The sequence below is a fragment of the Lissotriton vulgaris genome, chromosome 8 (genome assembly GCF_964263255.1).
Source record: "Lissotriton vulgaris chromosome 8, aLisVul1.2, whole genome shotgun sequence".
In the NCBI taxonomy this organism is placed as follows: domain Eukaryota; kingdom Metazoa; phylum Chordata; class Amphibia; order Caudata; family Salamandridae; genus Lissotriton; species Lissotriton vulgaris.
Genome location: NC_141696.1, coordinates 106128238 through 106148311, shown reverse-complemented (window position 1 = coordinate 106148311; position 20074 = coordinate 106128238).

Below are 20074 nucleotides of genomic sequence, written 5' to 3'. Positions count from 1 at the left end.
ACCTCAGACGCATGATCCAAGTTGCCTCTGTACGTCTGAGTCTTAGTTCACGGTTACCCCCTCTGACGCCCAGAGGGACTGTCTCAATGCCAAAGAATCTAACCACTTTGTTAGTTTTGTCATTCTGGCAGGAAGCTACGTGTAAAGCTACGGGATATTTAGGATCACAGTTCAATATCGCCCTTATATGTTCCATCATTCTGTCCTTGAGTTGTCTGATGGTGCCATCTAGGTATGTGCCCTTTTGTGCATCTAGTCACAGTTACTATTACTGCTCACAACTCACAAAGCATGTAGTATGAATGAGTCGTGCACGGATAGAATACTTTTCCGCTCTGACATCTATTATTTTACATATCATTCGTCTCATGAATGATATTTAGGTTCGCTCAACGTGTCATCACAAATTCACCAGTCACCAGCACGTCGACTATAAATATCGGCATTTGACACACTTTCGACACGAATGGGTTGGGGTGGCACTGAGATGAAAACAGGTGAATTGCTGTACATTCACTGCAGTGGAAGCTAAAATAAGTATGTACAGACCTCATACCGAGGTCTTGCTGTAACTGTATCCATGCGAAACACATGCTCTATTGTCGTTTATCTATTTGTTTCAGCCCTGAGGAATCGCGAGTCTTTGTCCAAGTTTGTGAAGCGCGGGCAGTGTGGAGACGCACCCGGAACCAAACCCTGAACAACACCGTTGTTGGCGTTTTCCCTGCACTACGGGGATACTTTTCCTTAGAAGTCTCCACACTGCCCGCGCTTCACAAACGTGGACAAAGACACAACCCTGAGTAACTCACCCTGAAGATTGCTTAACTTAGCAACACCATTGATCTAAGTATCTCCTCATGCCCGCTGGAGAACAGAACTTCCGAATTACGCAACACGTAATCTGACGAATACCGATACCCGATCTCGAGCGGAGCCGGGTCGGAATTATCACCGGCACTGCGACCTGTGGTTTTATATTCATTACCTACAGCCCTGAGGAGTCGCGAAAATAGTGTGTTTTCTTGCGACGAAACACGTGTCGGCTGGCTATCTATGAACAATAACAGAGGAGCCGAAACACTGGTGGTCCCCTTCTTCGCCCATGAAAATTTGAACTTTTATGTCCATTGAGACATCTGTTTTGCTTGTACTTTGTCTTTAGTGTGCAGCAGGTTTTGCTTTCATTGTATTCGGTGTGTCCTTAAAACACACTTTTGAGGAGTTACAGGGATTTGCCCCTCACCTGCATGCACCTTCTGCCTAAACAACATATCTCCTGCGCATTACCGTAGAGCAGTGCGCCCAGTATTTCCCTCAACCTAAAACCCTGTCTTTTGTTGCTGTTTATGCTCTTTGCCCACTGGCCTATTGCAGCCCCAGTCTTACGTCCAAACCTCACACAATATGTGTTTGGGCTGGATAATTGTGCATAGGGATTGCCTAGAGTGGTTCTTGGCAAGCCCTCAATCCATGCCTAATTTGTATTGTTCACAGTTACTTTGTATCTGAGTTGTTGGCTTGCCTGGGGTATATCACCTCCCCCTTATTTTGCCTTCTGACAATGCACTTGGTTGCAGTGTTACACTTCCTCCTGTGGGCATTATTGACACTTCTAGTGTTACTATGGCTGAATATTATGATGAGGAAGGGTTTTACTATGATGACGGGCCTCTGGGTCCATAGAGCAAGAGTTGGTTGAAGTACTTGATGTGGGTGTCCAACACTCTGTAAATAAAGCGCTGGTTCACGCTATTGAGCCTTTAAAATGTCATCTGTGTTTTCTATGCTTTGCAACAGGGCTGGCTGCCTAATTCTTCTAGTCGTTCTTCCTCGACCGCTGCAAAGGTTGCGAATCCTCATAAGTCTGACTTTGCTAAGTTAGCCAAGGCTCTCTCTAATGACCATTCCTATGGTCATTCTTCCAAAGATGTTCCGGTTTCACATTCTCGTCAGATGGACGATGGGGACACTTCCTCTGGCACGTCTTCAAACCATGAAGCTTCTCCCCATCCTGCTAAGAAGGCTCGTAAAGAGCATTTTGCTGATGCACCTACACATCCTCAACTCCTTACCTTTGATCCTACAGAAATTGTGCACCCTAATTCGTCTTCCTGGCTCCCATCGCAGAGGAAGCGGATTATGTCCAGTCTCATATTCGCCAACCTTTTGACAAAGATGTGAGAGCGTGTCTGCGTTCTGAATGTCCTCGGACAGATTTAGCTGATAAATTGGTGGAAACGCCCGAGGTAGACCCTTCCATGATAACTTATCTCAAGAAGTATGGTAAAGACCCCTAAAAGGGTATTTCATTTCTTTGGAACATCTACCCACGTCCTCAGAACTCGCGTTGGTGTTTCTGCAACATGTTGTGAGAGCTCATGGAATACCCAATGTCCTGATCACAGACAGGGGTTCTCAATTCACTTCTCGATTTTGTAAGGCCCTCTGCAAAACCATGAATATAGCGGCCAGGCTCTCTTCCAGCTATCATCCACAGACGGATGGGAAAACGGAACGTCTGAATCAGACATTAGAACAATATCTTCGCTGTTTCACCTTGCAGAACACCCTGAATTGGACCACACTTTTATGGATGGCGGAGTTTGCCTATAACAACGCTACAAATGCCAAGTTGTGGTGTTCACCTTTCTACTGCCTGTATGGTCATCATCCTAACATGCTCCCATTTGAGTGGCCTGTTGAATCCAAGGTACCAAGCATTCACAAACACGATGCTCATCTCAGGGCTGTATTGATAGACGCCAAGCATCATCTGACAACAGCCCAAGCAGCACAAAAACACTTTGTTGATAAGAAAAGAATAAAGGAACCTGAATACAAGGTGGGGGATAAGGTCTGGCTGTCCACAAATAATTTACATCTGAAGGGCATAAACAAGTTAAAACCCAGATATGTAGGCCCCTACAGTACTGAGGAAGTTATCAACCCTGTAGCCATGAGGTTATCACTGCCTCACTCGTGGCATATTCACCCTGTCTTTCATGTGTCCTTACTTCAGTCATTGAACACAAAAAGGAGGTAGACCCTTGGTGGGGCTGAAGGAGGGCTGGGCCCTATATAATTGTAGCACACAAAAAATTGCCCCCTCTCCAATTATTTTAAATTGAGGACCAAATACACTCTTATTTAAATCCGGTCCGGTATATTTATTTATACCTTTTAATCATATTCTTTCGTACAGAAAACGTTTTGAATGGCAGAAAGAGAATACACAAAACAAACAACTGTTGACAAACCTATTAAATGAACAATTGACAAGAAAGCATATTCACGAAAATATCAAACAATAAATATAAACATTACATCCAACATTCAATATAAATTGCAGTGCAGAATTTTGCAATGTGTGAGATCAATTCAATGATCAAAATTCTTTACATAAACAAGAATGAAATTACTACATTCAAAGAGCAAATAGAGACATGTATCAGTGTTATCCTGAAACACTTTAGTTGTTACAATTCGCTCTTGTTGGGGTAGCCGACGCGTTTTAAGTTCGGACGATGAGTGTCCAAACCATCTTCAGGGCTTTGTATTATTCTGTTAGGATGCAGAAAAAGGTAGTTTTAATACAACCAATTAGCCTCTATTGTTGAAACTCAACCGTTTGGATAAAAACAAATGTACCTGTGTGATACTATGTAGTTTAGCTTCTATCACTGGGCACAACTCTTTTCCTCAACTGTCAAGCTGGGCACTTTATTCCACAAGCGACAGTCTGTGAAACAAACAACATATTGCCTATTTTTATTCAATGCAATACCAGGGGTTTAAAGGCCACCTAGTACTGTTTTTAGAGTGGTTTTTCATACCTTGAACTGCGCTATCTTGCGTTGCACCGGGGGGCGGGAGAATGTCTTGTTCTTTGTTCTTGTGATCCTAATTGAATGACATATAGCCTGCTTTTAGATAACCCTTGTATGTCAACTAGAATGAGTAGGTACGTGTTATTCCCAAACCCATCTCGTACCTTCAAATCATGTGATGGTACCAATCAAAGGCCTTTGTTCTTTCTTTTTTTCTTGTTCCTTGAGTCCTTCCACGTCTACCTGTTTGTATAACACACTTGTGAGCACACAATACTTAAATGGATTCACATGTTTACATAAAAACGGCCGCCTCGCTACAGAAACAGGTTTGCATACCTGTGCCTTCGGTAGAACAAGGCGTCACTAAGCATGGGCGGAAAATCCGTTACAGTCGCCGATTTTGCGGATTTTCGGTAAATTTGCAATCCGCGAGATTCGCGAATTTCCCGCAAAATCCGCAAATTTGCACGCAGCGGATTTTTTTTCTTTGCTGTGTAAGTTCGCAATTGCGAACATGTAGGTGCGGCGGGCAGCAACAATCTCGCACTCGCGAAATTACAAAAATTGCAATTCTGCACAAGAAATCTACTAGCAAGCATCATAGACCTTCTGAAAATTATGATTTTTATCAGACTAACTCCTCAGGTTGACATTTGCCTGCACTTTTTTGGATTTGAGGCCTTTTGATTTTCTTTGGATAACTTTTGGATTAGAAATCAACTTTCTCATATAAGCTTGGTGGGATGGTTGCTGTAATGCTGTTCTGCAGAAAAACGAGTTTTGCAAAAGTGAAAGCAGGTTCAAAAGTTCAAACTCATCATTAGTAACCGTTCCCTGTAGTGCTTCCTGACAAGGGCCCCTCCAGAGTTCATTTGCTAGTTGCAACAATTGAATGACCCTGCTCTGACCCTCACAGCAGGCTCATAGAATAGCTACAAGTAGGCCACAAAGGTCCTGGAAAAAAAAATTGCACTGCAACAGAAAGCAAATTACAGATAAGGAAGCAGGTGCCAGACTGGAATTTTAAAACACTGACACATTAATAAATCAACCCCAAATTAATTCATGTCAGTTGAAGCAGGCAGGTGTGCTTGCTTTTTCCCCCCATAATCTACAGTGATGATGAACCAGAGGGTGGCATAAGGCATTGATGTACCAGAGGGCGGCATGGGTGAAACAGAGGATGGCAGGGGTGAAACAGAGGGTGCTGGGAACCTGTGATGATGAACCAGACGTAGAAACAACATAATCGTGACCGTTGCGAGCCGACATGTAAGTTCGCAATTGCGAACTGTTACAAAACCCTCGCGAACTGTCAGAAATCCTTGCGAACTGGCAGAAATCCTTGCAAACACAAAAAAAATCCGCAAATTCGCGAGAATTCGCGGATTTTGCGGATTGCGAGTTTGCAAATTCGCAAAATTCGCGAACGCCAGATTCGCAAAATTCGCCCATGCTTAGGCGTCACCTCTCGCCTCCCGTCTACCGCCCCATCCGGGGCTGTAGGTAAATCAGCCTCGCCTTCTATTTAGTGCTTGGCGGGTTCCGCTTGGGATAACAAATCTCCCGTTCTGTTTGAAAACATGATGAAGCGCATTATTAGACGCTTCGCATTCAGCGGGGTGAAAAAAAGAGGTTCTGCGCTGCCGCGTAGATTTCATTACCTGCATGCGCAGTCCACTCGTTTTCTGTTATGCTCCTCGGTTGCTCCTAGCTCAAATGTGTAGCCGGCCGCCATTTTGTCTAGCTATAAGGGGCTCACTTGTGAAGTCAATGCATTATGGGAGTTGTAGTGTATTCAAAATTAGAACGCATGAATCATGGTTGCGTGGGTGGCATGTTGGGTTTATTTGGACACCCAAAATATTAAAAAGATAGAAATCACAGGGTTGTTGTCATTAGTACTAAAAGGAATGCATATTTTAATGCATCACTTCACGAATCAAGAACTTTTACTGCAAATGAAGTGATTCATTCTTTGCGAGTATAACCGGGCAGTGTGATGGAAAGTCTCAGATTCTTGACAATTCGGTCATATTATTCAATCCAGTCATTGTACAATTACATTTCAGGATGAGATATGCTTCCTTCTCGAGTAGCATCCTTTCAATGTCCGCAGGGCGTTGTACGTTGCTCATTGTATGGAGGACAGACCACCTGAAGTCGGTTTCACTATGTGACATCTCAACAAAATGTTCAACCATAGGGGCTGTAAGTATTTTCTTTTTAATTCTCGACCTGTGTTGTCCTATTCGGAGGTTGACCTGCTGATTTGTTTTGCCTATGTAAATTTTTTGACAAGGGCAAATGATCACATAGATCACGTTTTTGGTTTTGCAATTTGAAAAACCTAGATGTCTCCACTTGACTCCTTGGTGCTGGAACTCGTTACCTTCGATCGTGCTCCCACATGCAACACAATTGCCGCATCTGTGGTGGCCTTCTAATGGTTTCATGTCCCATAATGCCTGAAGGTCATGTTTTGGCTGAGATTTTAGAAGATCTGCTCTCACTATTTGTTCCCCCATGCTTTTATTCTTTTTATATGCGAAGATGGGACGCGGAAATGGGCATTCTAAATTTTCAAGCAGGTGCCAGTTTTTAAGCACCGCTTGTCTGAGGTTATGCGTGTCTGGCCCAAAGGTTGTAACGCAAACTAGTTTATCTAGTTCCTTCTTTTCTTTGACCTGCAGTAAAGTTTCCCGAGGGGTGCATCTGGCCCTTTTGAGGGAATTCTTCAACAGTTTTCGTGGGTACCCTCTATGGATCATTTCATTGCAGAACACCTGGGCATGGTGGTCATAGTCAGCTATCTCAGAGCAATTTCTCCGGATACGCAACATTTGCCCATACGGCAAATTGGCCTTCAAGCTTCTGGGGTGGTAACTTTTATGGTGCAAAATGGTGTTTTCAGTGGCGTAACGAAACATGAGGGGGCCCCCCTGCAAACTACATGGAGGGGGCCCCCCTCCCATCCTCCATGCCTGTCTAGAGCTCTCAGGCCAGCGACCCGCCATACTGCAGGGGATGCGGGCGATTGTTACGCCACTGTCACCAATGCAGCCGTTAATAGTAACACTGGATGGTGGAGTTAAAGGTTGGGCTTAGTCTGCCAGCAGGCTGTCATAGGTGGTGGTCCATTCATTACAGGGTCCCTGCCATCAGTAGGACGGGGAAGTTTGCCCAATTTTAGGTGGGTTTCCTGATGCAGACTCCTGTCATGATATACAACATCGGGCCCACTCATCGTTTAGTTTTGACAAAAGTGCATTCACTGCTCCTTCCCGTTTCCGTTTTTTAAAACATTGGACAAAGCGACAATGCAGTATTTCAAAAGCAGATATAACTACAAAGAGCACATTTTGATAATACATTTTTATTTTTATTAGACAATAGCAATCTTAAGAGGCATTGCATAGCTTCATACACACTTTGACCCCAATTCCATCACAGTCTCTCTCTCTCTCTGTCAGTCAGTATCTCTCTTTCAGTCAGTCAGTCTATCTCTCTCTGTCATTCAGTCTCTCTTAGTCAGTCACTCTCAGTCAGTCAGTCTCTCTCTCTCTCTCTCTCTCTCTCTCTCTGTCTCTCTCTGTCAGTCAGTCCCTCTCTGTCAGTCAGTCTCTCTCTCTGTCAGTCAGTCTACCACTCTCTGTCATTCAGTCTCTCTCAGTCAGTCTCTCTCAGTCAGTCAGTCAGTCTCTCGCTCTCTATCTGTCTGTCAGTCAGTCTCTCTCTGTCAGTCTCTCTCAGTCAGTCTCTCTCAGTCAGTCTCTCTCAGTCGGTCTCTCTTAGTCAGTCTCTCTCTCTGTCAGTCAGTCTCTCTCTCTCTGTCAGTCTCAGTCTCTCTCTCTGTCAGTCAGTCTCTCTCTCTCAGTCAGTCTCTCTCAATCAGTCTCTCTCAGTCTGTCAGTTTCTCTCTCTTAGTCAGTCTCTCTCTCTGTGAGTCAGTCTCTCTCTCTGTCAGTCAGTCTCTCTCTCTCTCGGTTAGTCAGTCTCTCTTTCTCTGTCAGTCTCTCGTCTCTTTCTCTCTCTGTCAGTCTTTGTCAGTCAGTCTCCCTCTCTGTCAGTCAATCTCTCTCTCAGTCAGCCAGTCTCTCTCTCTCTCTCCCAGTCAGTCTCTCTCTCTCCCAGTCAGTCAGTCTCTCTCAGTCAGTCATTCTCTCTTTACCCCAGTCAGTCAGTCTCTCTCTCGCTCTGTCAGTCAGTCTCTGTCAGTCAGACTCTCTCACTCAGTCAGTCTCTCTCTCAGTCAGTCTCTCTCTCAGTCAGTCTCTCTCTGTCAGTCTCTCTTGTCATGCCAGTATGAGGCTACCAGATAGACCTCTCCCATTAGAGATAGACGGGCAGGAGGAGTACGAACTACAGGATATCCTTGATTCCCGGCTTGTCAGGGGAAGGATTCAATACCTGATAGACTGGAAAGGGTTTGGGGTAGAAGACAGAACACGGGAACCTGAACACAATCTCCATTGCTCGGAAGGCCTGGACGACCGCCGAGTCGGCGATCCTTGAGAGGGGGTACTGTAGCACTCACTCTGAAAGGAATCACCAGAGGGGCACGAACACGCCTCCCTAGTATGCGAGGGCGCGGGTGGAACTGGAAGAGGAGCCTTAGGAACTACAGTTCGCAGCAGGCAGTGGGGCGCGTCAGGAGACAATGCGGAAGAAGCTGGCTCCCTACTTAAGCACTTCCTCCTCCTGAGGAAAGTGCTTGACAATCCAACTCTGAGCTCCAGGAAGGTGGTGGAAGGTGATCCCCGCCGGATTCCAGTGAGAAGATTTCAACCGCGTTGCCATGAATTCAGCGACTCCCGCTTGATGTCAGGCATCGGAAAGACTTCAGGTTCACGTTTTGATAAACTTCCGGACGCGTCTCAGGTATTTTGAAAGGAGCGCCGGAGCGCTTCCTTTCATCCCGCGTTTTGTTTATTAGGGCACAGCATTTTCAGGATTACGGTGAAGGGGCGCTGGAGCTCCACCTTCACTACTACTGTGACATGTTCTCTTTTTGTGTTGAGTTCTTTGAGTTACGATGGAGGAGCGCCGGAGAGCTGCCTTCATTACAAGAGAAGTAAACCTTTCACCCGCTGAGCATCTATCAGCCCACCAGCCTCGCATGTTTGGTATTGCTGTCAGACTATGGTAGTGAAGTACCTGCAAGGAGTTTTATTTTCTGCTTCTCATGGAATGTGCCATTTACATTGAATGTTGTACAATTCAGTTTGGAGGCATGCATATCTTGAAGTAGAACTGGATTTCTTTGGGGCAACTTGCTATCAGCGTCTCCATTCGGTATTGTTCTGGGTATCAGGAAGGGAATGCTGCTTGTCGTAATCATACTAACAGTCTACATTATGAACTGCATACTCGAATTTAAGCTAGCAGACCTTTTCAATGTGTGCTACCATTACTCCAGTTCTTCCTATAGTAGCTGCAGGACTCCTGGTGAGTGCATGTATGAAACGCTACCCTTGAGAACCCTGCTGTCATGGGAGAGGGGTGCTTCTCATCATTGTTTATTTCTCATCCCTGCAGTGCCAATTCCTAGAAGGGTGTTAGTTGGACTCTATGACCGGACCAGGAAGGTACGAGGGCAACTGCAGCACACTTTATTATTTTCTCCCATTCCCTTTTTCCCCAGGGCACGACCTCCAGTAGTAGCGTTCACTTCCTCTGTTGGGGGTCGCGTTCAGGAGAACTGGGGAAATTTTCAATGACCATCGTTTCCGCTGACTACGGTGAAAAGGTTAGTGGCGTTGTTCGTTTCTTGCGCTGCTGACAACCCTGACAGCATAATTCAGACCACCCATCACCCTCAGGGCTTCACAAGCAACATCTTTCTGGTTCAAAAGAAAGGGGGTGGGTCCAGACTAGTTCTCAACCTCAGGGACTTCAATGGCTGGGTTGTTTATCGGCACTTCAAGATGGAGGGCATCCATCTTCCTCGAAACCTTCTTCAGGAAGGGGACTGGATGGTCCGTCTAGATCTGAAGGATGCGTATCATCTGTCAGTTCCTGTTGGACCCGGGCCTTTTTGGCAGGCTCACCCCTAAACTTTTTGCTTTGTGAATGTGAATTGGTGGTAGTGATTTTTGATCTGCGCACTTTCACTGTGTCCCAGTGGAAAGTGCGTGCGCACTCTGAGTACGTGGAGTAAGGTTGGCCTGCCCTCCCATAGGAATGCATGGGGAATGTCGGTGTCCCTGGTAGTTTCTGATGCGTGAGGTGTGCAGGCTTGAGTTTGGTATGTGCGGACTCGTGTGATTGAATGCTGCGCAATGATGTATGCGGCATGTATGTGTCTAGTGTGGAAGTGCCACACTAGGGTGGAGAGGAGAAAGCCGGTGGCAGTGGCTTGCTCTATCCGCTGACGCTCGTGTACACAGCATGCACTGATAGCGCTGTATTAGCAGCGTTTTTAAACTTAGCGCGTTTGGCTAATTTTAATCTTGGTCGGTGTATTAATGTGAAAACTGTTTTCTGTGCCTCACCTATTGGCTGATAGCAGCTGTTGGGATATCTTGACCGCCTACTCCCGCCCCGGTCCGCCGCGCCCATCTTGGACGTTTGTTGCGGAGGGTGGAGGAGGAGCCCAATCACTTCCGGGCTCAGGGCTGCAACATCCGCGCTCTAGTCGCCCCTACCCCCTCCATAAATGTGCAGATGTCCGCGGTCGCGCAGCGGACGCGTGCAGCGGGCGCGCCGGAAGCGCGCCGAAGTCGAGCCAAAGTCTAGCCCGTCTGCGCCCGTCCGCGGCCGGACGGGGCGCGGGGCGACGACTCCTGGCCACTCCACATCCCAGAGTATACGGTATGATAGACAGGCGCTATTAGATCTCCGCCCTGGAGTCACCTTATCCTGCTTTCACACCATGGAGGCGCTGCTTGTGCATTGTTGCCCTTCATGCTCTTTCACGCCTAACAAACCACCCATCAGGGCAGGCTCTTTAATACGAACTAAGGCGGGTTTGATTAACTGCCGCTCTCTGGGTAAACACGCTATACAAATTCATCAACTACTGGAGGATGATGACTTTGATGTGATGTTTTTCACGGAGACTTGGCTTGGGGAACTCTCTGACCCAGACATCATTGAAGCCATGCCTTCTGGTTTTTCCTTGACCAGACTTGACAGGAAGGATGGCAGGGGAGGCGGAATTGCTATTGCCACAAAAACCCCCCTGCAGTGCTCCCTATCGCCTCTGACCATAGATCACTGCGAAGCTGGTCTTTTTACTATTTTAGTTAACTCACAATTCTCCTTCTCTGGTATTCTTGTGTACAGACCTCCCGGGAGACTGTATGATTTTACATCCAGCCTTCTCGAAAACACTGCTCACCTTGCTATTAGGAAGAATAATCTCCTGGTGCTAGGCGATTTGAACGCTCACTTTGATGACCCCCATGATTCTGGAGCCAAGGACATTAGGTCTGCTCTCCAGTCTCTGCAGCTAGATCTTATAAATTTTGATCCCACTCACAGACAAGGTCACCTTCTTGACCCCATCTTTGGGAACGTCTCCAGAGTACATGCTCTCTCTCCCATTCCAGTACCCTGGTCAGATCACTCTATTGTTCCTTTCTACCTGCATAGATCTGAGCCCGATCTGAATAAAAATGACACGGTTCTTCGGTACCAGCGCCGGAAATGGAAAAATTTCTCTCAGGATACGTTCAATAATTTGATTGGAACAGGAGACTCTCTTGAAAGCACTGACTGTGAAATAGCCTACAGTCAGTTACAGGACAGAATTTTAAGGGCCCTAGATAAAACCGCCCCTACTCGCAACCTAAAAAATTTCATCAGCCCCAGAAAATCCACTCCCTGGTACACCGCAGAATTACAAGCCTGCAAATCTGCATGCAAGAAATTAGAACGTGACTGGCGCACTAATTTTTGCCCAGTTATTAAACTTCAATATAAACAAGCGCAAAAGGAATACTATAAAAAAATCCGTATTTCTAAAGCCATGCATTACAAGACACGCATTGGGGAGGCAGAGAACTCTTCCAAAGAGCTTTTTAAAATTTTTAAGGAAATTTCTGTGCTCACTAATGACAATGCGCCTTGCGACAACTCAGTGGAAACTTGCAATAAAATTGCTCGTTACTTCTCAGATAAGATCACCAACATCTATACCAGTTTCTCTGACAAGCTGCCGTCTGGCCATGATTTTACAGAGAGCGCTGTTACTAAGTCCACTGAGTCGTGCCTTCAATGCTTCTCGGTTCCCACTCCCGATACGCTTATAAACATTTGCAAAAGCGTCAAATCAGGCTCACCTCGGGACCCTGCTCCCCCGAAAGTACTCGGAGAGGGCCTACAGGTACTGGAACCCTACTTCAGGCAGATTATTCAGCTGTCCTTCTCCTCTGCGCACCTACCCACTGATTGGAAGAAGGCTATTGTATTACCTATCAAAAAGAAGCCTAATGTAAGTCAGGACACCTTGGAAAATCTAAGACCAATCTCTCTATTACCCTATCTGGCCAAAGTGACCGAAAAAATTGCTAACAAACAACTTATGGCTCACTTTGAAGCTAATAAATGCCTGCACAGCTCCCAGTCCGGTTTTCGGACTAATTACTCCACCGAGACAGCCCTCCTGAGAGCGACTGAAACGCTTAGGGCAGGAGCTGATGAGGGTCATACGATGGCACTCATAATGCTCGACCTCAGTGCTGCGTTTGACACTGTGGCCCATTCCACCCTGCTACAGTGTCTAAACCAGGCTGGGGTCACAAAGGAGGCATTGGGATGGCTTAAATCTTTCCTTATAGACCGAAGCTTCCAGGTTCAGAGAGGTAATTCCCTTTCTGACAGCATCACCCTTGAACAGGGGGTGCCTCAGGGCTCTGCCCTGAGCCCCACCTTGTTCAACCTGTATATGGCTCCACTGGCGGAGGTGGTTCAATCGTACGGCATAAAAATCGTATCTTATGCCGACGATACGCAACTCCTCATCTCCCTATCCCAGACACCCACCTTGGCTGCTGCTAATTTTAGAACATGCATGCAGGAGCTTGCAGGCTGGATGAACCAACACTGCCTCAAGCTCAATGGTTCTAAAACTGAGGTGCTGGTGATTGGGGGTAACTCGGACAGCTGGACCCGGGACTGGTGGCCTTCCTGTCTAGGTACCATGCCTTCCCCATGTAAGGAAGCTAAGAACCTGGGTGTTTGGGTTGATCCCAGACTCTCCTATGACAGCCACGTCCAGAAGCTAACAGGAAAGTGCTTTGGTGTACTGAAGACCTTAAATCGCACCCTAGACCTCCTTCCTCTAGAGGCCAGACGCACGATGACTCAAGCCCTGGTCACCTCCCGTATTGACTACGGTAATGTCCTTCTCTTAGGTACCACTGAGAAGAACATTAAAAAACTTCAGGTTCTCCAGAACACGGCGGCCCGTCTGGTCCTCAGGCTTCCCAGAAGAGCGGCCTCCAAGCCTTCACTAGTTGCTCTTCACTGGCTCCCTATAAAAAAGAGAATCTTGTTTAAAGCGCTCCTCTTGTGCTACAGGATTACCTCTCAGGTAGCCCCTGAATATCTGAAGGATCTTGCAATCCCCTATGTGCCCAACAGAGAACTGCGTTCCAAGGGGACCGGGCTTCTGTGTGTCCCCCGGATTATCAAAGCAAGAATGGGAGGGCGCTCCTTTAGGGCGCTGGCGGCCAAGAATTGGAACCTTCTTCCTCTGCACATTAGATTGGCTGAGTCAGAGGCCGTATTTAGGAGACTTTTGAAGACTCACCTTTTCGCCCTTTAGGTCGCTCACTTTTCCCCTGCTTCTCTCTCCACAGCGCGGGGACACGCCGAGATGGCGTCACCAGGCGCTTTATAAAATCCTTTATTATTATTATTATTATTAGACATGGGTGTGTGTGTGCAGTGAGTGTGCTGGCACGTGATTGGCTGGAGCTGGCTGGTGAGCCTGGCTCCAGGAGTCTGGATGGGTCTGCCCGGTGGTGAGTGTGGAAATTAGCATGCTGATGGCTGGGGAGGAGTGCACCTGGGTCCTGAATAGTGCTGGGCTTTCCCCACACAATGCTGGCTCCGCCCCCTGTGGTGTGACAGATGACCCTGGCCCTGCCAGTGAATAGATTGAGGGGCTGAGCACATCAAGGGTGCTCCCAGACCAGCTGCGACTGGTTATTCCCCCACCCTGCACAAAGACAAAGGGTTTCATTGTATAAGAAAGGGCTGTGCCCCCTTACAATTTGTTCTCTTCTTGATCCTATCTAGAGGGGGGCTGCTGCTGTGGCTGGGCGCCAGGAGGACCGCCACTGGGGATTGCCTCCCTGCCTAGGGGGACCCTGTGAGCTGGCTCTGGGGCCCAGCCTTGCCCCCCCCCCCACCTCCTGAACGACTTTGTCCTGGACTATGGGCCTCTAGCGCTGGAAGCGCTTTATTTATTTCCTGCCCGCGCTGGGGAGCGCTTTATTGCCTGCTAGCGCTCAGAGCGCTATATTTTGCCTGAGCGGGCGCCACCCCGCATTGTCTGCCGCTCTTGTGCCCCCTAGCGATTAGAAGCGCTTTCTTTTTATGTGTGCTTAGCCCCGTTTATTTATTTATATAACGGGAGCCTACCCCGTGTCAGAAACACCGCCGCGGGCCATTTCGGCCGAACCGGAAGTCAGGCAGGCCGAGGGCGGGACCTAGAGACAACAGGAAGCAGCCGGGAGCCCACCCCGCGCTCCTGCACCGAAGAGAAGAGCTCGGGAGCCTCGGAGGTGCGGCCACAAGCACCAATGGAGAGCCAGCCGTCCCGTCCTCAGCGAGGCCCCGGAGAGGAGGAGCCCCACCCGCGGCACCCGAGAGGAGAGCCAAGCTCCGGCCGAAGAAGGAGACCAGCGTCCCGCCGCCTCCTGAAGGCAGTCCAGTGAGTGGAGCTGCCCGGGGGGTTTGGTGCGAGGCCGAGGCTCCTGGGGGGCATTCTTCTTTGTGGAAGTTAGAGGCTCCGGGGGTATTTTGTTTATACCGAGCCGCAGAGGCTCGGTGCCACAAGTGTATTTTGGGTTCCCCCCACGAGGGACTCCACCGAAAGGGCCATTTGTTCTTCAGAGCCCCGAGAGGCTCAAGGACACAGTTCATTTTATTTAGAGCCCAAGAGGCTCGGAACACATTTGTTTATTTCGAGTCCCCCCCACGAGGGACTCCAACGACACGGGCACACATTGTTTTCCAGCCCCAGAAGGCCATGGGGCAATTGTCTTTTTGAGTCCCCAGGAGGAGGACTCCAGCAAAGCGGGCAGCAGTTGGTTTCAGAGCCCAGAGAGGCTCACGGCGCCGCATTTGTTCTGAGGGCCCACGAAGCTCTAGGGGCAGTGAATTGTTTAGAGCCCAGAGAGGCTCACAGCCCACATTGTGTTCAGAGCCCAGAGAGGCTCCTGAGGGCCCAGTCAGTGGTGCAGAGCCTGTGAGGCTCCAACGTTTGCCCTCATTATCTACACAGCTGCCCAGCACTTAGTGGGCAGCTGCCACGTTTAGGCCCCCTGACTTTGGGACACAGGGCGTCCTAGCCCCTACAAGGCCAGTTGGCCTGAGTACAGTCACAGGGGGTGACTTATGTGAGTTCTGCGCAATTGTGTTCTCCTGCACCTCTGAATGTATGTTATGCATCATGTGTTTTCCTTCCCTACACCTCTGAATGTGTTGTGATGCATCATATGTAATGTGCTTATACCCCTACAGGTATTGTGATACTTAGGTGGTTGTTTTTCTCCTAGTACAGGTGGTGCTAGTGAGGTCCTGGTTCCATGCGTGACCGGTTCCTAAGGTGGTTAGGGTTGCGTAGGTGGTACTTACCTGTTACCAGTAGTTACTGGTTATGTTCTATTTTGTGCTACAGTGATTGCTATTATATGTGCTATGTGCTAATTATTAGTCCTACAAGTGCTAATTCTACCAAGTACTAAGCCTGAAAGTGCCTATTCCTGACAGTGGTCCCTGTGGCCCTGTCTTGTACATATCCCCTGTAAATTCTGCCCGTGCCTGTTGGCACATTGTAAAGCGTGTGTTTTTATCTAATGTGTTTTGGTATAATACAAAGGCTATTTTTATATATAACCTTGTGTGGAGTTTCCTTTGTGGTGGGCCTTGGGTGTTGTTGTTGGGTGCGCGCGCAAACACTTAACCTACATAGCCTCCAAGTTTAGCCTTGCTGCTCGCGTCACGTTACCTAGAGGGTGAGCAGGGGTTATCTTGGCGTGTAACTCCCTTGGCCTGACTTGGGAATGGTGGTCTCTGACTGACTTTGGCGCAAGCCCTGGCCAGCCAGGGATCCCAGTTCTAACATCCATTTACGGTCCTCATCGTCGGTTTCTGCAATTCCAATGGCAGGGATTCTGGTTCGAGTACAAGGTTCTCCCTTTCGGCCTCTCATCGGCACCTTGGTGCTTCACAGAACTTCTGAGGCCTGTCATGGAGTCTCTGAGAGCCGGGTCCTCGCCACTACCGAGCACTTCAGCGACTCAAAATCCGCCATTTCCAGAAAGGCCTCAAATATTCAGATCAGATTCCTCTTTCGGAGGAGGTGAGGTGGGAGATGTTGCGGTGGTTAGAACACATGGAGTCTTGGAATGGTCGAACCCTGTTCGGAGTGTCTCCGGAAGTGGTGATAGAGTCCGACGCCAGTCGTGGGGATGGGGAGCCCGTTGCGGTCAGGTAACTACAGGGGGCCGGTGGTCCCAGATCGAATTGCTCTCTCCATATCAATTGTCTGGAACTCATGCCAGGGTTCTTTGCGATTCGTTGTCTTTCTCCACGTAAAACTAATTGTTGCATTCTTCTCCGCATGGACAATGTGTCAGCGGTACGGTATGTGAACAAATTAGGGGATACGAAGTCGAAGATTTTAGCAGAAAATATTTCTGGCACTTTTGCCTTCAGAGAAAAATCACAGTGATTGATGAGTATCTTCCGGGGTGCAACAATCTGATTGCCGATTGGAATTCTAGTCATCTCAGAAATTTCAGCAATTGGAGGCTTCATCCTCGTGTATTCAGGTCTCTAATTCGGCTTTGGGGTCCATGCCAGATCGATCTATTTGCCTCTCAACTCAACAGGCAACTTCCAATGTTTTTCAGTTGGCGTCCGGATCCGGAAGCTCTGCAGGACTGGCCGTCACCTCTGTGTTATGCCTTTCCCCATTTGTGATGATTCCAGGGGTCCTAGCACGCACAATGGATTATAAGTCAGAATTGATTCTGATCACTCCTCTTTGGAGGGCTCAGGCTTGGTTCCCGGTTCTTCTAGAGATGCTTTGTGCAGTGCCGCACCTTCTTCCCCAATGCTGGAACCTGTTGCTGGACCCTCTCAAAAACCTGCATCCATTGATAGAATTGGGTCAACTCCTTCTAGTTGCCTGGTGGGTTTAGGGCATCTCTGGAAAATCCCAGGCCTTTCGCGAGACGCTACCAGATTTATCAGCGAAGCTTGGTCTCCCAACACACACAAACGTTATTCCACTGCCTGGAAACGATGGTGTAGTTGGTGCGATCAACGGGAGGTGGATCCCGCTACAGCGGAGATCTCTTTGATTGTGAATTTTCTTGCATCCATTGCTTCTTCCGGTCTTGCCTATAGAACGGTTAATAATTTTTGATCTGCCATTTCTGCAGGCCATATAACAGTCAATGACAAACCTGCTGGTGAGCATCTCTTAGTCTGCAAGCAACTCAGGGTTATCAGGTTGGTAAAACCTCTTTGCCCTAAATATGTTGAATTATGGGATGTTTCTATTGTTTTACGATTCTTGGAGGCTTGGCCCTCCAATAAATATCTGTCAGGCAAACACCTTTCTGCAAAATTAACTATGTTATTATGTTTGGTTTCTTCAGAGTTCTGAATTCGCTGAAATCTAGTTGTCTCAGCTTTGTTAGCGCCCAGTAGTAGGACACTCGCGTAGTCCAACCGGGCAAGGATTGTGGATTGGACGATGAGCTTCCGCGTTTTGGGGTCGAAGAAGCCTAGAATGGGATTAAGGCTTCTCAGCAGCCCAATACAGGTGGCGGCTACTTTTTTGGTGTGGGTCTGGTAGTTAAGCCATACTCCCAAGTTTTTAACCAGAGATTTGGGAGGGGGAGTGGGGCCCAGCAGGGGGGGCCACCAAAGGTCATTCCAGCAACTGGGGGTTCTTGCCCAGGAGCAGCACCTCGGTTTTCCCTGCATTCAGTTGTAGGCAATTTGCAGTCATCCAGTTGGCGACAGCGGCCAGTCCATCCCTAAAACTTGTGGCGTCGGTGGAGGGCACCTCAGTGAGGGTGATTACCAGCTGTGTGTCGTCGGCGTACAACACCAGCGTGAGATCCCATTCTTTGGTCACTGCCGCAAGAGGCTGCATATACAAATTAAAAAGGGATGGACTGAGGGCAGAGCCCTGCGGGACTCCTTGGCGGATAGCTTGTGATTGGGAAATAAATGGGGGGGCTGACACACGGAAGGACCTGTTCGCAAGGAACGAACGGAACCATTCCAGTGCCAGGTCCTGGATCCCAATGCTTTCCAGGCGACTCAATAGGATATCATGGGAGACCGTGTCAAAGGCTGCGCTGAGATCGAGCAGTATCAGCGCAGCACTCTGACTGGTGTCCATAATCCTCCGGAGGTGTTCAGTGGTGGAAAGAAGTGCCTAAACCCGTTTTGGGAGGGGTCCAAGATGTTATTTTCTGCCATATGGTCATTAAGTACGGTGTTCGCATGGGCCTCTGCTAGTTTGGACACCCAGGGGAGCAGTGAGACGGGCCTGTAGTTCTCCGGTTTTGTGGGGTCTAGGATAGGTTTTTTGATTATGGGAGTGACCCAGGCCTGTTTCCAACATATGGGTACTGTGGCCGATGAAAAGGAGAGATTGAGGAGCGAGGCCAAAGAGGGGAGAAAGAAGTCCAAAGCTCCTAGAAAATGGGTTGGTCTCATGGGATCTGAGGGGGCACCGGATTTCACCTTCCTGTTGAATTTAGCTAGGTCCGCATGAGAGATTGCTGGCAGGCAGGTGAGCCTGGAACCCTTGAAGGGGACGTTGGGAGAGCTAGTGCAATCCGAGGCGGTTGTGTGAGAAGGAGTTGTAAATCTTCCTCACCTTTTCTGGAAAGAAGGTGGCGAGGTCTTCACACTGCTGAGTGGAGGAGATATACGAGGCAGGGTTGCCACCGTTTTGTAATTTTTGGACTATTTTAAAAATTGTTTTCGTGGGGTTGGGGCTGGAATCAATTTCCTTGGCATAGAAGGATGCGCGGGCAGCGCGTTTAGCTTTGTGATATGATTTGAGTATGGCCAAATAAGAATTTTTGTCCTTGTGGCTGTAGTCTTTCCTCCAGTGACGTTCCGCTCTTTTGCATTCCTTTCTAAGTACTTTCAAGTTCTCGTCATACCATGGGTTAGAGGGGGTGTTACGTCCTCTAGTCCACTTGGCCGGTATAATAGAGTCCAGTCCTTTGGTGATCCAATCTTGAAAAGCAGCATACGACGTGTTAATGTTGTTTGTATATTCGAAGTTGGGTTCTCCTAAGCTGGCAGAAAAGTCCATATTATGGAGTTTGTGCCAGGGCCGTTTAAGACAGGAGGCGGGTGCCGCCCTGTTGGGTTGGGTAGCGACCGGAATCGCAAATGTGACGAGGGAGTGATCAGTCCAGCCCATAGGTTTAGGAGGATCAGCTCTGGCTTCTGAAATGTTAGTGAAAACCGGGTCAAGTATGTGACCAGCAGAGTGAGTGGAGGATTGTATAAGGGGGGTCAGCTGCAAGGCTGTTAGGTCCGCTAGGAGATTACTAATGGTTGGATCCGAGATGGCATCAAGGTGAAGGTTTAAGTCCCCTAGGATCGGGAAGTTAGTGGAGCTAGTGATTAATGCATGGGCTACCTCTAGGAACTCCTCTATGAATTTAGAGGTGGGCCCCGGGGTCTATAGATAAAGAGGCCAGAGAGGGAGAAGTGAGGGCTAGTGGTGATTTTAAAACGCGCGCATTCGCAGCCCGTAATGTCTTCCTTTAGAAATGAGCAGGTATAAGATGTTCTATAGATGGCGGCAATGCCGCCTCCCCTAGAGTCTCTGTTAATGGAGGTCATAGAGAACCCATCTGATAACGTCAGATTAGGGATGCTAGTTAGTTCATCCCTAAGCCAGGTTTCACACAAGAACATAATATCTGGGTTCTCGTCTATCAGTAGCGTTTTTACCTCAGCATGGTGTTTTACCAGGGACCTGACATTGAGCTGGGAGATAGTGAGCGAGGCATGGT